General features: G+C 40.6%; 1 protein-coding gene across 1 annotated transcript in view; it reads left to right on the top strand.

Moving 5' to 3' along the window:
- Positions 1 to 6274: 6274 nt before the first annotated feature.
- The window catches only part of ds (dachsous cadherin-related 1), an 83483-nt gene continuing 74080 nt past the window's right edge, over positions 6275 to 15677 (top strand). Inside the window, exon 1 of the mRNA XM_030382702.2 lies at positions 6275 to 7272. The gene's annotated coding sequence lies outside the window, so the exon portion shown is untranslated. The remainder of the gene's footprint in view (positions 7273 to 15677) is intronic.

Raw genomic sequence — 15677 nt, 5'->3', positions numbered from 1 at the left:
CAAAAAGAGATATAAATATATGTGTTCATTTATTGAGATTAAGTGTAAAAATCATTTTTGGTATTTCACTTTTATTCGATTTTTCTTTCACTTGAAAAGTCCTCACGTAAAATAGTATAATTTCCCAACTTTCAGAACTTAACTTTTAAGTTCGAGAATCACAATCTTATCATACAACTAAAATATAATAGCAAATTGAACTAGTCTTAAGAAATGTCTTAAATGGAAAACTACTTAGTATATATAGAAGGAGATTACACTCTTAACAGTTACTCTCTCATCAGCTTCTTTCATGGAAAGCTGTAAAACAAAATCTATAAATATGCAAAGTATTACTGCTAATCAAAATAAATGTTAAGAGCATAATTTCTTATCAATACGAGTGTCCATTTTCTCTAAGTGCATTCCGCGTGTGTGACTCAAAAAACAAAAAACAAAAAAAAATGAGAAAGAAGCAGCAGAAAGAAAATATGAGAAATAGGCATTCTTTGGGTACTTAGAGCCCAGTTCGTTGAACCTGATCAACAGCGATGGGTCTCAGCTGTGCTTCTCAGATTTCAGGCAAAACTTAAGAACACAAAATGCCGTGAATTTATGCATAATACGCTTGAGCAAAACTGACGACTAGAATCGATCAGAGTGAGATCAGAGCACAAGATCAATAGAGACGATTTCATATACGCATATATTTCATTTGCCGTTTTCATCTGTCTTTTGCTGGCCTTTACAACTTCCCCATAATTCATTGTGCGGCGAGATTTCAATAAATTTCGCATAAAGCCAAGTAAATATTTAATTTGCTCGTCTCTGTGTTGTGTAACATAAATTCACCGCTAGAATTAATCCTCAGCTGGAGTCAATTAGTATTTTATGGCGCTTTTATTGGCCCCAACAGCCAAAAGACGGTGTCAACAAAGCCGACAACAAGCGACAAAGATCAAAAGAAATAGTTCCCGAAACGCAAAGGTTATACAGACATTGTTCGAGAATTAGAATGAATTTCTTATTAAAATATATATATGTATATGTATATGCTAGCCATCTCTGTATAGTATATGTATATGTATATAATGTGACAATATTTATGCACCGACCAATCCCAGCTTCATTAGCGAGTCGGTGCCGCTGCCTGGGCCATGGGAACCCACCCAAGTGGTAGCCGAAGCGAGCTAAACTCATGTAATTGGAACGCCGTCTTATCAGCGGAGACGAAATATATATACTAAATACCAAACGGAGGAGCTCGAGTCAAGTTCCAGTCGCGCGGGCCATTCGAAACTAAAGTTTATATTGAAAGCGCTTTTCAATTAAAACTAAAACAGAAGGCAGAACAAGTTCGTTGAAGCAGGAAAGCGAAGGAAAGAGAGAGAGAGATAGATATAGATAGGGGGAGGGAGGGAGAGGCGATGAAAAATCGAACAAAATGTGCGCTCATTAAAAATTCGCATAATTTATACATTAATGAATGTTGCCGACGACATTTGGCTGAGGTCGACGCCGGCTACCGAAATAAAATAGCGATATTTATGTCAACAACTGGATGTGGGAACACCAGCAGCGGGGGCGGCGCTCGCAGGCGGTGTGTGGAGCGTATCGAAGTTATGATTCCGCTGACAGCCAAGAGATCAGCATTTGCATGGACCATAACAAAGGATTAGATGGATCTGCGATCAGCCGCAGCCAGGAGACAGAAGTCTATGGCGCACAAATGCGCTAATAAATAAAACTTGGCATCGGACGTAAGAAATCAACTGGCAGATGACAAGGACAGAGGAGCATGTGTGTGAGTGTGTGTGTGCGTGTGTGTGCTGTAAAGTATGAATCTCTATGCGACAGCCGAAGTCTGCATACCCTGTAATAAATAAGCTATTTGATTTGTCTGCTTGTTAACCTACGCAAAGGGCTATTCATTTGCGTTTGCATGGCTTAAGTCTGCTGTTTGTCTTGCTTTGCATGCCTTTGATTTGATTTGTGATTGCTGCTCATTAAAGAGATACCCTGTGATTACTGGCTAAGCGCGCTGCAACTATTAATGCAAATGGCAGATAAATTCACAAATGTATTGAGAAAATTAGGATGCATTCGAATCCATAACAAACAACCTCCCCAAGCAAGTAACTGAATAGGGAATACACGACGGAAAGTTACCCTATAATTATCTTAGATTCTGTAAAGAACTTAAATATTGTCATTACATAAGCTGGAAAATACTTTATATTCAATATTAGTTATCGAAAAGAAAATGATGTACCGGGAAATACCCTGTAGAAATAAAGAACTCAATTTATTAAGTAAATGAGTAGTCTCTAAACATTGATTTATATTTAAAGCATTAAAATATATATTAGTCTTACTACTATTTATATTCTGATAGTATTTAAACTACAACTATTACTAGTCTTAGTACTGTGTGTTATCTTCTGCTATTTCTACTTCAACCATTATTTTTACTTCTACTACCTTTTCTCATGTCTACTACTACTTATATTTCTGCTACCACCACTATTTACACCATTTTTATTACTTCTACCATTTCTACTACTATTACCATATTTCTACTACAGCTACTATTTCTACTACTATTACCATACTTCTACTACAGCTATTATTATTAGTTTACTACAACTACTGCTACTATTTCTACTACTATTAAAATTTAATTTAGCTTAACTATATCCATAATTTTTACTACTAGTATTGGTACTACTATTACTTATACTACACTTATTCTACTCATTCATCTGCTACAGGAACTAATTCTCCTACTATTCAGATTTCATTTTTCATTTCCATCAATTCTATTACTTGTTCTACTACTAAACAGTAATACTACTATTTCTACCACCGCAGCTATTTTTATTCTTTGTACTTGTTCACTTTCAATACTTCCTCTTGACATAGCAGAGGTTAGGAAAGTGAATTTCATATTCATTTATAATGTTAATAAACAACAATTGAATTGTTCGCAGGTATCTCCGATTTAAAAGTGGTGCCACCAGTCAAATACTGGCTAAACTGGATATATTAATCGATAACTCTAAAAGATTTACTCAACTAATTTTTCGCAGGCCTAACATGAAACTTTTATGTGGCGGCAGTAGTTTGTTGTTTTGTTAGGCTAATTTCTGGATGCTTTATAGGTCGACAGATGCCACAAGCTGTCAGTTATAGCCATTTTTATTGGGTACAGGGTATCGCAAGCAGCAACAAAAACAAGCAGAGAGCAGCCAGCAAAGCAACTGGCAACAGGCAACAGCAACAGGCAACTGCAACAGGCAACTGCAACATGTGGCAGAACAACAATTTATGATGTTGCCGCTGACAGGCGAATGTTGTTTGCAGTTGTTGATGACGATGATGATTCCAAGGATGCGACTCCGGGACGAATGCGAGGCAGCGAACAGCTATTGATTTAGCCTGGCTAAAGCCAGATTTGCTCCAAACAGCCTCAAGCCTCGCCCCTGTCGTCTCGGTGTCCTCCAGCTCGAGCTGTTTTTAGTTGCGATAGTTTTGCATATTACTTGCATGATGGATTCCGTTGCGTCGTTTTGTGTGGGCTTTAAACAGAGCCAGAGATTTCAAATGTCGTCACAGCTCGATCCAGATGCGCTGCCCAAATCTCATGGATAGATGCCGCTGCTGCTGCTGCTGCTGCTGCTGCTGCTGCTGCTGTGTAGAAGCAAGCCAGCAAAAAACACAATTGTGTCCATTGCCATTACCATTACCTGATTTGTTTCAGGCCTCTCCTCTGGCCAGCTCCCCCAAGGGGGGTTGCTTTGACTGCTGCTTTGGCGTGTGGGTGGCGTCGCGTCGCGTCGATCAGCGATCGCCGATCAACTGGCACACATTGAGATATACTCGCATTAATATATATATACACATATATCTTTGCGTTCATATACATATTTCTTGTGTGCTTTTTGCTTTTCAAGTGCCTGTCAGAGTGTCGTGGTTGTTGTTGCTGTGGCTGTTGCTCTGTGTGCGACTCATTCATTTCAAAGTGCAAATGCAAGCCGACAGCTAAGCGACGTCATTTAGAGTTTTGACAAGCGGCCAAATGGCCAAATGCTTAAATGGACGCCCTCAAATTGCGCCGACGACTAACACGGAGCTGAGTTGAGAGCTTGTGCCACCAACGTGCATTCCAGTTAAAACACCAACAACAACAACAACAAGTGAACAGTAATTGCAATGTTAAATGCATGACTAATAGATACTCTGTAACGAATGAAAGCTGAGGCGAAAGGGAAACGAAAGTTTAAGATGCAAATTCTTTCTAGTCAAACGGTTCGAGAGAGTTTATGAACTTATCTATCATATGTGGGTATATATGAATAAGCTGAAGATTATAGTCTCTGATGGAAGTTGATATATGAAGATATATATTTATATGTAATTGAAGGGAGGAAGCCTTGATGGAATACTCTGATGTATTTATCGTCCCTTAGCTTCTTCCTCCAGAATCAATTAGGCTTCCAAGATATTGTAATTGAATATAAATTTTGAAATTAATAAACCATTTATTTCTCTTTTAATATAGAAACCCTAAATTTTGTCAAAATAAGGAAAATTAATCACAGAAACTGTTGTAGCTGCGCACATATAAAAGCGACTGTGGGTGGGAGGAAAGTAAAAGGCGTGTGAAAGTTATTCAAAGATGAAATATAGAAATAATAAATATAATTTATCTACATATTTATTAATAGAAAACCGGTTCCCTCTATGTGTTTCTCTATCGCTGAGCTCTCTTGATATCATCTCTCTTTGTCTTTCTTACTTGGTTCGCTGACCCTTTCTTTTCTCTCTCTCTCTCTCGCTCTCACTCTTTTTCCCTCTCTAATGCCTGAAACAATATTTCGTAGTCGCTATTACCTCTTTTTGCCCTTTTGGCACAGGGTATGATAACAACAAAAGAGACAACTACAACAATAGCAACGACAGTCAGCAACGATGGCACGCACATTTCGTGTACGATTCTCAGACAAATTGCAGAATTGGCGAATGCTTGAGAATTCTGTAGAATCGGAATCTGCACTATGGGATCTCTATGGTGGTCCTGAGCGTAGCTAGCGTTGTGGCTAGGACTGGGCTGGGCATGGGGATCGTAGGTCCATGTTGCAGTGAAACTATATATATATATTTATATTATTTCTTTTCTACTTTGTTTGGGGGCGCCAAATTCGCACATGTTGCGTAAGAAACGAAGTTGCAGTTAATTCACATTGTTGTTATTGCTGCCTCCGATTTGGGCTGTGAGCAACAGCAACAGCAACAGCAGCAACAGCAGCAGCAACAAACAATAACAGCAGCAGCGGTTGGGGCAGGCGTGGAGCAGCGTAAGGGGGCAACGCTCAGCATACCAAACACTCAACGCCAAAGCGCACTCCACGGCCACTTCACTGCACTCGGCGGCAAACATAGCCCAAAAACAACAACAACAACAACAACCAAGTGAACTTGTACACAGGTGAGCGCTTGGCTGTGAGAGAAAGCTGTAACCGGTTTATGCTCGCATGCGTTGGCTCTCTCGCGTTAGCCCTCTCTTTATCTCTCTCCCTCTCTCTCTTTCGCTCGCTCGCTCCCTTTCGCTCTTTTTGCGTGTAGCTAATTTACATGCCTTCGCTATGGCCAGAGCCTGCTTCTTGTGGGCAGCGCTTGGCGAGGCGTTGGATGCATAGCTGGACTTGACTTTTATGCTTTTATTGAGGCACGAATTAAAGCACGAATTTAAGCACGAACTCAGGCACGAACAATGCAGTGCGTGTGGGTGCTCAGCAGAGAGCAACAAAGTGAGAGAGACAGCGAGAGAGAGAGAGAGTAAGCGAGCATAGAACTTGAGCGCTCTCCGGCTGCTGCTGCTGCTAATTGTGGACCTGTCGTCGCTGACTTTTTTACTTGTTGTTGCTGCTGTTGTTGTTGTTGTGTGGTGTGGTGGTGCCTTTTAAAATTCTTGTCTTGCACCGCTGTTTCGGCTGCTGCTGCTGCTGCTGTCTCTGCTCTGGCATTCATATGCAATTGCCATGATGCAGACCAAGAAACGACCGCGTGCTGTGCAGCGCACCAAGATGCTGAGCGGGCAGCGGCAGAGGGCTGTCTGCCGTTTGCCTGGCAAAGAAACCAACCAAACCGCTTTTGGTGAGTTGCCCGACGCCAACACACCACAGCGCATAGCTGCTCTCTCGCATCGCTCCCTCTCACTCACTCGCTCACTCACCTCGCTTGCCGCATGCACTTGACCACGGCTGAGTTGGGGGCATCGCTGTGGAGAGCGCAAGCGCTGAGAATTTAGTCTATCGTTTGTTTTCGTCGCTGAAACATTGAGCAATCGCAGCGAGCGGATTAACGCAACTACCGTCGCAGTTGTTGCCATCGCCGTCGTCGTCGTCGTCGTCGGTTCGTCGTCTGCAGAATCCGTCGAATCGGTATTACAAGCGATATCGATAACTCGATATCCAAGTGCAAGTGTAGACAAGTGCCCAACTAGCGGTAACTGCGACAAACAAGTGTGCTAAGCGAAGAAATATTTGTAGTTCGCTGTCGAAATCTAAGGAAAAATTCTAAGCCTCAGTAGGCAGGCTGTCGGCCCCCCAATCCCAACCCCAACTGCTCACATCTGCTAGCGTTTGTCGCCGCGTTTTTATTTTGTTTTCGTCGCGATCGTCGCGTCGTCGTCGTTGCCGTCGCTTCGTCTTCGTTGTCGTCGTTTTCTTCGTCTTCTTCGTCTTCTTCGCTGTTTTCTTTCTTTCGCCGTGCAGCAAAAATGTGAGGAAAAGAGCCAAACAAAATAAACGCAACAAGAAGAAAATAAACGGAATTCGAGCCTTTGACTGAGCTTTTTTTTGGGAGGGAAAAACTTCGGAGTGCGCTTCGAGTCAATAAATGCCGAATGTTGAGAAAATTGCAATATTTGCATTTTAATTAAATCGCAAAGAATTTCCGTGTCGCCGTGTTTGTGTATGTATAAGTGTGTGTGCCCTACAACAACAAAATACACACAAAATATATAATCAAAAGAAAAAAAAAATAAAATACAAGAAAAAATACAAAAAGAAATAAACCAGAAAAAGGCGAAAAGAAATATTGTTCAACAAGTCAAACGAGTTCTTTTGGCTCGCTTTGGCCGTGTGGCCAGCAGCAGCAACAGCAACAGCAGCTACAATAACAACAACAACAAAAAATCGACTCAACATCGCATTTGGTGGCAGTGGCAAGCAGCAAGTTTTGTTGTTTGCGCCTTTGGTGAAAAATATTGACAGCATTTAGCCACAAAATGTAAGAAAAACACAGCATAAAGAGAGCATAAAAAGGATAAATAATACATAAGAATACAAGTGACATTTTTAAGGCGCCGAAGCTCCACATTTCCAAGCTTTCGATAAAGTCGTTCTAGTTGCAAAGAATTTACTGTTTATCAACAACTTGGTTATAGACAAACTACAAATACACCGCACAAAACTAGTATACCTATCCACGTAGGCCGGCTATACATTCGTTATATTCACTAAAATATGTAAAGTACTCATTGTTGTCTCCATAGCATATGAGTAGTATTCAAAGTTTGCATTGTACTCATTGCAGCATGTTAAATATTAGAGATGGCATTGTGCTCATACCAATATGTAAAGCTTCAAGTATCACAGCAGGCAGCGCACATTTAAATATGAATGGTATGCGAATGGGGTCTAGTAGTCATCAAGGCAGCCAAGTACGCATACACATACATATGTAATTCCAATCAGAAAAGACAATATATTATATAGACGTTATAAATCTTAACTAAGGAATACAAGCAGTCACAAAAGGTCAACTATGTACCAGAAGTATTGGCAGGAATGATATTTCTACTGTAGTTAATATGAATTCACACAGAGCTTGAAATAATATATATACATCGTGTTGGAACATATCTACTAATAAGAGCATAAGCCTCAAAATAGACCCAATAATAATCGAACAATTCTGATCATATTTAAATGATTGTGAATAGAACTTGAAATTAATTCAGATTGTATTCTCATGGAAGGAAAAAAAAGATAAATTGATAATCAGATTTTAAATATATTGTTAATTTACTTTGAAAAACTTATCTAAACATTCAAACATTTAGAATATTAAACAGTTCACTCCTGAATCAGTAGAAATCAATGTACTCATAGTATTCATTCCATGCGCCTAAACAAATTCATTCTAAAATTTGGCTGCTTGGCTAGCGAAAATCCGCCTAATTAGATGAGCGGCCAGGTAAAAGGTAGCTAACAACAACAAGCTGAACAACAGCAGTTGCGTCGGCAGCGGCAGCAGCAGCAGCAGTGAAAACAACTTGAAATACTCAAATTGGTAATCGAATTTGACTCGTTAAATGATCAGAGCCAAAGTAGACTCTAAATGTGTACACAAAATGAAAAGGCCAAAAAAGGGGAAAAAGACACACGGACACACACACACACACACACCGACATACACACAGTCACACACACTTTGCTTTGCTTTTTAACATGCCTTTTGCGTCTTCTTCTTCATCATTTTTTTCTTTTTCTACCTCATTTCTTTTCCAAACGTTTTTCATTTGCCGCTGCTTTGCCTATTGTTCGAGGGAAAAATCTTGTGTGTGAGGGAAATGTGAAAAACAAATACAGTTCGAAAGATTCGTTTTTTCTTGTTTTTTATTTTTCGTATTGAAATATACGAGTTCTGATTTTCTACCTGTTCTACAAGCAAAATAGAGAATATCGGTATTTAATCTCTCAATAGGCCAGGTGAACTGTGAGTTATCGCTATCTGGCCGGGCGATACGTGAGTCGCCTGCATAAAGTGTCGCCAAACGTGCGGATTCCTGGAAAATCTGGCGACAAGACCTGCAAGTATTTTTAAGCGCCTCTCATCTAGGTGTTTCACGTATTTTCCAAATAGACTTTTCTGTTTTTTGTTTTTGGGACGTAATAAAAAGTAGTCGAGGCGAAATACTCAGGAAGTGTTTGCTGTCGTGCTCGGATTTCTTAATGCTTCTTGCCATTAAAGTGCATTAAAAATTCCACTGAAAAATTATATGAAATAATTACGGAAAGTCGCTCTAAACGGTTTGAGTGTGTGCGTGGTGTGTTTAGGCACTTATAAACCAATTTTCGTGCTGCTGTTAAAAGCCAAAATAGCTTGACATTAAGGCAGGCTAAGACTCTAACTGAAAATGGCCCTAACATTTGGGCCAACAATGGGTTGCAGTGAGTCGAACGGGGAATTCATTTTTTTTTTTCGTTTCTTATTTTTTATGGCCCTTAATTTACACTTCCTTCCAAATGCGCTGCGTAGGGCGAGGGAGAGCAAGAGAGAGATAGAAATAGAAAGAGAAGATCGCCGAGCTCTCTCAACTGTCGGCAACGACAAAAGGCGAGCGGCGAGCGGCAAGCGGCAGCAAAAGCGAACAAAATATAATTTTCATTTCCCATTTTCATTCCACGCTTCTCACAGCCGCAGCTGCTGCGTGGCTGCGCTGCTCTGCATATTTTTGCCTTATCAGCGCCGGCGGCACTTGGATGCAGCAGCCTAACGGTAGAGTGTCTCCTCTGCAAACGTTTTCTTTTATGTTTTTTTTTTAATTAATTTTTTTTTTCATTTTCTGTTTGTTTTTTATGTATTTATCTTTCTGCGCCAGTGCGTCAGATGCGGGTGATTGCCATTGCTGTGACGTATGCGGCGCGACATAACGAACGACTTAGGCAACGAACTTGCAAAACGCAATTTAATGCGCTTTAAATTGCTGAAGACTTCGGTCCGCCCCTCCCGGGTTGGCGTCTAATTGCTGCAATGCTTAGCGCTATACAAACAAAAATTACGCTTTAATCTATTTTTGCCCGGCTCCGCGTACACACAGCCATACTCACACATACACACACACACACACGCACAACGTGCATCAGGCAACGGGCGTGCAGCTGCCCCCTTTTTGCAGACCACACGCGCGCCTCGTGCGCCGTGCCAAGAAAATTACATTAGACGTGGAAGCGACCGTTGCGAACGTTTCGCAGTTCGCTGTTCGGGAAAACGCAACGCACCAGACGCCAGTTCTCAGTTCTCAGTTCCCAGTCTCTAGTATCCCCTCAGTCATGTCCCCGGCCATTGTGCCAGGCCCATGCTGGCCACCTGCTCCTGCGGCTGCTGCAAACACCCGCTCAGCTCTTGCCCTCAGCTCGGCGCTAATTTCTTTGTTGAGTCTCATGCGAGTTGGCACCGCAGACATACGAATGTGCTAGCCTGTGATTAAGTTTGGAATATGTTCATCGTTTTGTGCAAGTGTCTTCATCCGCCAACAGTCCAGAGATTGGGTAGCTCTGCTGCTTGGCTATTTGCTGGATTGTGATTGAGTTTGTGCCTGCGGCTGCTCGCTCAGTCGTGCCCGCTACGCATAAATATTATCTCTATGGGTATTAAAAGCATAAAACAATAAATAAATAAACATTGTTCATTTCAGAGCAGTCACAGTTCGCCAGACACTGCAAATAGGTCGGAGTAGGGTATGTTCTGTAAAGTGCCGCAGATGACAGGCAATGAGTAGAGAGTTGCATTGTCTAAAATTTAGTTGTTGCCTGAATATAAATATATCCTATTCATATATTATTTAAATCCTTGGAACTAATCAATGGTTTCTTTACAGTTAGCTTTGACAAAAGACTTAGGCAACGAACTTAAGTTTGGCATTCCTGAAGTTAACTTATGAAAGGCTTAGGCAATGAACTTGTATTAGCAGTCATGGCTGTAACTGACGTAAATGACTTAAGCAACGAACTTGCATTTGCTATCATAAACCTAACCGAAACGAATGACTTAGGCAACGAACTTGCACGTGCAATGCTCTTTTTATAGAAATCGCAGACTGTGTAGAGAACATACGTTCTCCACCATAATTAGCAGACGACTAGTTATATTTTTTACTTCGATATTTTCCACTTTATTTATTTATTTTCTTTTTAATTAACTAAAAATAGTTAAGGACCAACACATAATACTTTTTATACATGCCCAAAGAAACTCATTAGAAATATATATAAAAAATTCGACAGGCCTTTAAATGACCATCAGAATCTCTCACGAATCTCCAAAGAATTTTTTCGCATTGTCGATACCTCTCTCTTTCTCTTTTAGTGGTATTTAGAAAATCTAGTCTAATTATAGAGCTGCTTAGCCTAAAGCAGATATCAGAAAACGTGTCTGTAGTAAAAATATATTTTTAAATTGGTTGAATCTTATCTCATGACTATCGAGCGTATCTAGTGGTCGAGCAAGCAGCTGGTCTATATTTGATTTGGTTTTCATTGGAACTCAGTTTTACGATACACATGTGCCGTCAGTGTGTATATTGCACGCTGAATGAGATATCAAATGAGGCCCAAAGTCGTAAAGCTGGGCCCACTAACACAGTCGATTGAGTTGTTGGGGTGTAACAAGTGAATCTGTGGCTTCGGTGTGGCAAGGCTTCGTATTTGTCTCTCGTGCCGATGCCAGTTTGCATTTGCATTTGTCGATCGAGCCCATAAACACTCACTCTACATAATTTGATTGTCTTAATGGGGCCAGCATTCTTTATAGAGCCAAACTAGTCGTCTACAACATCATTTCCAATGCGATAAATATAACGAAACGTTACAAACTTATTTTGAAGTTCGATTGGGCAACTTATATATAGCTGCCTATGGTTTATGGCAGCGGGCGCGGGTTAACGAACGCTACACGAGATTAGCTTCTTCGTTGGCTGATTTTGCACTTTTATGACAGCCATAAAATATGCCAAACAATGGCTTAGGCACTCACCGGCCATGACAATTATTGCTAAATGCTTTCGGCTACCCGAAAAAACAAAGCAAGAAAATAAATATTGAAAAAACACACACACACATTTATAAACACGATCTATAATGCGATACTTGCTTTTGCTTCCGGTTCTCGCCATTCTATTAATACCCCATATAAATTTGTGAAAGATCTCTCTGGGCGCAGTGCCATAAGCCGCAATGCAGACTCCATGCCGTGGGGCAGGTGCAGATCACACACACACACACACACCCATACAGTTTCGAGATTAGAAGACACAGACATGACAACCTGCAGCCCATTCGGATTCGGATTCAGATTCCAGTTCAGCCCCAGCACCAGCCTCAGCCTCGAGTCGCCAGGTTCAGGTTCAGTTTGGGGCTCGGTTTTGCGGGCAATCTGTAATCTGTGTGAGCGTCATTTCATATTTTCTTACACTTTGGAAATTGGTGCACTTGACGTCTTGACGGACGCTGTTTCCCGATAAGATATGATAAATAATATAATAAATGCCGCTAATTAATGGCACTTAATATGGAAAAGAGGCAAAAGCGAAGCTAAATATAGACGAATCGACTATCTGGCTAGCTGTTTTAGCAACTCCAACTGTTTTCCTGTCAACTGAAGCATTTTCATTAACAGCTAATTGGTTAATATATCGATAGCTTTAGTTTTTATTGCACATAATAAGTGATTTATAAATTTCGATATGTAATTATAAGAGTAAGAAAAACAAATTAATAGAAAGATGATTATCGTTGGCGCACATAAAATTACACTTGATCGATAATATTCAATAAATTAGCATGAAATATACCATCAAGCGGATTTGATTGATTTTCAGACAAAAGAAAATAAAAGTTTAATTAATTTTACTTTTAAATATAAATATTTAATTGATATAAATATCGATTTCACTGCTAAACTGTGACTAATGTGGCATATTCCCATATATCATATCAGCATTTTCAAAAATATTTTTACAAATGGCTAAAATGTCTGCAAGCTAAAAACTGCAAAGATTCCACGAGAAACATTTATAGATAACTGTATTGTTAGTTGACCCCCTTTTTTTTGAGTACTTGTGTTTGAAAGCGAAATTCATAGCGCGAAATTGTAATGAAAATGAAAAACGCTTTCGTGCTTTGTTGGTCAGCTGAAGCTGAAATTGTTCAGGTGTTGGGGCGTTGGGGCGTTCACAATTGCCTTCACTTGCATTTTCGCACTTTTTGTTGCAGAAAATCCCATGCGAACTTCACGCTTTCTTAAATATCTAACTGTCTGCATATTTTCTGCTGGCTTTTGTCTGCTTGGCTGATTGCGAACAACTCGCCACCACACCACACAGCATTTTATAGACGATATGCAAGACGCAGATTTGCATCTAAATGAGCTCGATTAATATGCAAACAATTAAAATGTTACTGCTGTTATGGCTTAGGCCACAAGTCCGAGGCGACGTTGTACGGCAATTAGAAAGCCATTAGAAATAACTTATTAACAGCCCCCACAACTCAGTTCACCGCCGTCTCCCGCCAGTTCTATACCCTTGAGTGAGCGCTGGCTCCGTGAGCCAAGCTCCATCTCGCACATTTCATAAATTACTCAACATTTAATTAAACACGCTCTAAAGCGCTACTTACCACCTACTTAGCCGCCGGTTTTAGACAACAATTTTGCATAATTTGAAGTTAAATCATGAATACCCAACCACAACAACGGCAACAACAACAACAACAACAACAACGACAGCAGACAACTGCAGACAAGTTTGATTTTCTGTCTCGTTTCGTTGGCCTTTTTGCAGCGCTCAGCCATATTATCAGTTAATTTTTTCTTTTATGCCCTTTGAATGGGCATTATAAATGTGTTAAGCAATGTGTTACCCATTGCAAAAGACAGCTACCAAGCCATAATTCATATACATTATGATACGAGGAAAAGGTGAGCCGCTGCAGCCATATTTGTTTACGTCAACCCATGGGAAGTCGGATTTCTGTGTGCTGCTGGCCTAATGAAGTTTTGGTATACTCTTTCCTCTTAGTAGCTTTTGAAAGTGTTAAGAGTAGAGCCCAGTATGATAAAATCTTTAATACTAACATCTGCAATTATAGACCTATTCATGTCATCAGCATTGTTTCTATAATTTTCAAATCAAAGTTTTTTTAATGGAAACCTAAATATGAGTTCATCTACCTTGATCAGCAACGTTTATATGTAAAAGTTAATAGATTTGGAGTCTACTGTTTGGCTATTAGGATCTGATTACAATATTTTACATCTGCCATAAATCTGTCAGAGTATTTAGCCAGAGTCAGCCCCAAAGCTGGTCTTCTCTGTTCTTTTTTCCTTTTATAAGCAATTAATGAGAGCGCCTGGACAGCAGAAACATGTGTATTGCTCATGTAAAGTATCCGCGGCTGGCTCTGTGATTTAAAGCGTCTTCCTGCCTGACAGCAGCTGGACAGGCGTCGTCTGCTCGTCTCCTTGGCTGCCCCAAATTGCGGCGCCACGGTCGGCTGATCAGCGCCGCGCCGCGCGTTTTCGTCAGTTTATTTGATATCAAAGCCAAATGCTGTGCACAGCAGTCAGCAGAGAGGCATTCGCTGACTGTCGATAGCTCTGGGCTGGCTGGCTTTCCTTCCCTTTAGTCAGTGCATTGGAGTTTCTTTCGTTTTCTGTTTCAGCTTTTTGCCCCTCCTTTGGCTAATTAGTTGAGCCGTAAAGTTTATGCGCATTTCGTTATTGTTTTTTATATGTATACCATTCTGATGGAATTATGGTTATATAGTATTTGTTGTAACTTTTATTTGCCATTAAGTAGATTTTATTAACGCCAGCCTTTACGAGCGCAAAAGCTCGTAAAATGCCAACAACGAAAATTGAGGAAAAAAGGCAGAGAAAGACGGCCCCAGGAGGAGTAATAATTCTTTTTCTTTTCTTCTTTAATGCTCAAGATATGAGCTGACGGTCAGACAAATCAAAATCAAAATCAAAATCAAAACTACAATGTGTCTAATTACAAGTTTGTCATTTGATATTAGACACAGTTGCGTGGCTCTGGCGCGGCTGCAGTCGGAGCCACACACACGCAACCATTTGGTGGTGCGCTTTCTAATGTGTTTGGGTATTAGCAGTTCATCTAAACTTATGACAAGTGCAAATCAAACTGACGTTTCCGCAGTAGCCGCTGCAGCAGCCTGTCTCCCAATCTCCCCATCTCCCCATCTCCACAGAGGTAATTTGCGTATGCGCCCGTCAAGTGTCAGGCTGGGGCCTCAAACCAGAACCGGGGGTTCATGTCTAATGCAGCTTTTCTTATTTGCACAAATAACTCTTCTTGCTGCACCGGTTCGCATTTGCAGTTTATTAAATTACATTTTCATGCCATGGCTGCGTTTCCAGGAAGGTACTGACCATCATTATTAAGTTATTAGACGGCCTGATGGACACGCAGCCTGTCCCATACCCTACCTTATATCAATCAGGCATTCAAGCTGTCACATAATTGAGCTCTGCTGCAGCAGCAGCAACTGCTCGCATGCAATCTTCTATCGTAGTCCATTTATTAATTCACTTTTAATTGCTCGCTTTCTTTTTGATCCTGTTGTGATCATCGCGCGATGAGCTGGCACTTTTTATTCTCTTTCGGAGGGTGCCCCAAAACTAAGAGATACATATCTATCGCGAGGAACATCACGAACCCAAATACCATGTGAAACTCACAAATTTATTTTCTCTTATTTGGGCATTTCCAATTGCTGCGGGCTGCTAAAACAATCTAATAATCATAAATATACCCTGTATTCGAAAGGAGTTGCCACTGAGCCGAGGTGGGCTTTGACACATGAAAATCATTGTTGATCTCTAGATCT

Source organism: Drosophila navojoa, chromosome 3, assembly GCF_054131105.1.
Source record: "Drosophila navojoa isolate 15081-1374.11 chromosome 3, UAZ_NAV_1.0, whole genome shotgun sequence".
Lineage (NCBI taxonomy): Eukaryota > Metazoa > Arthropoda > Insecta > Diptera > Drosophilidae > Drosophila > Drosophila navojoa.
The sequence above is the reverse complement of the archived record's forward strand: the minus strand, read 5'-3'. Positions and strand labels throughout refer to the sequence as shown.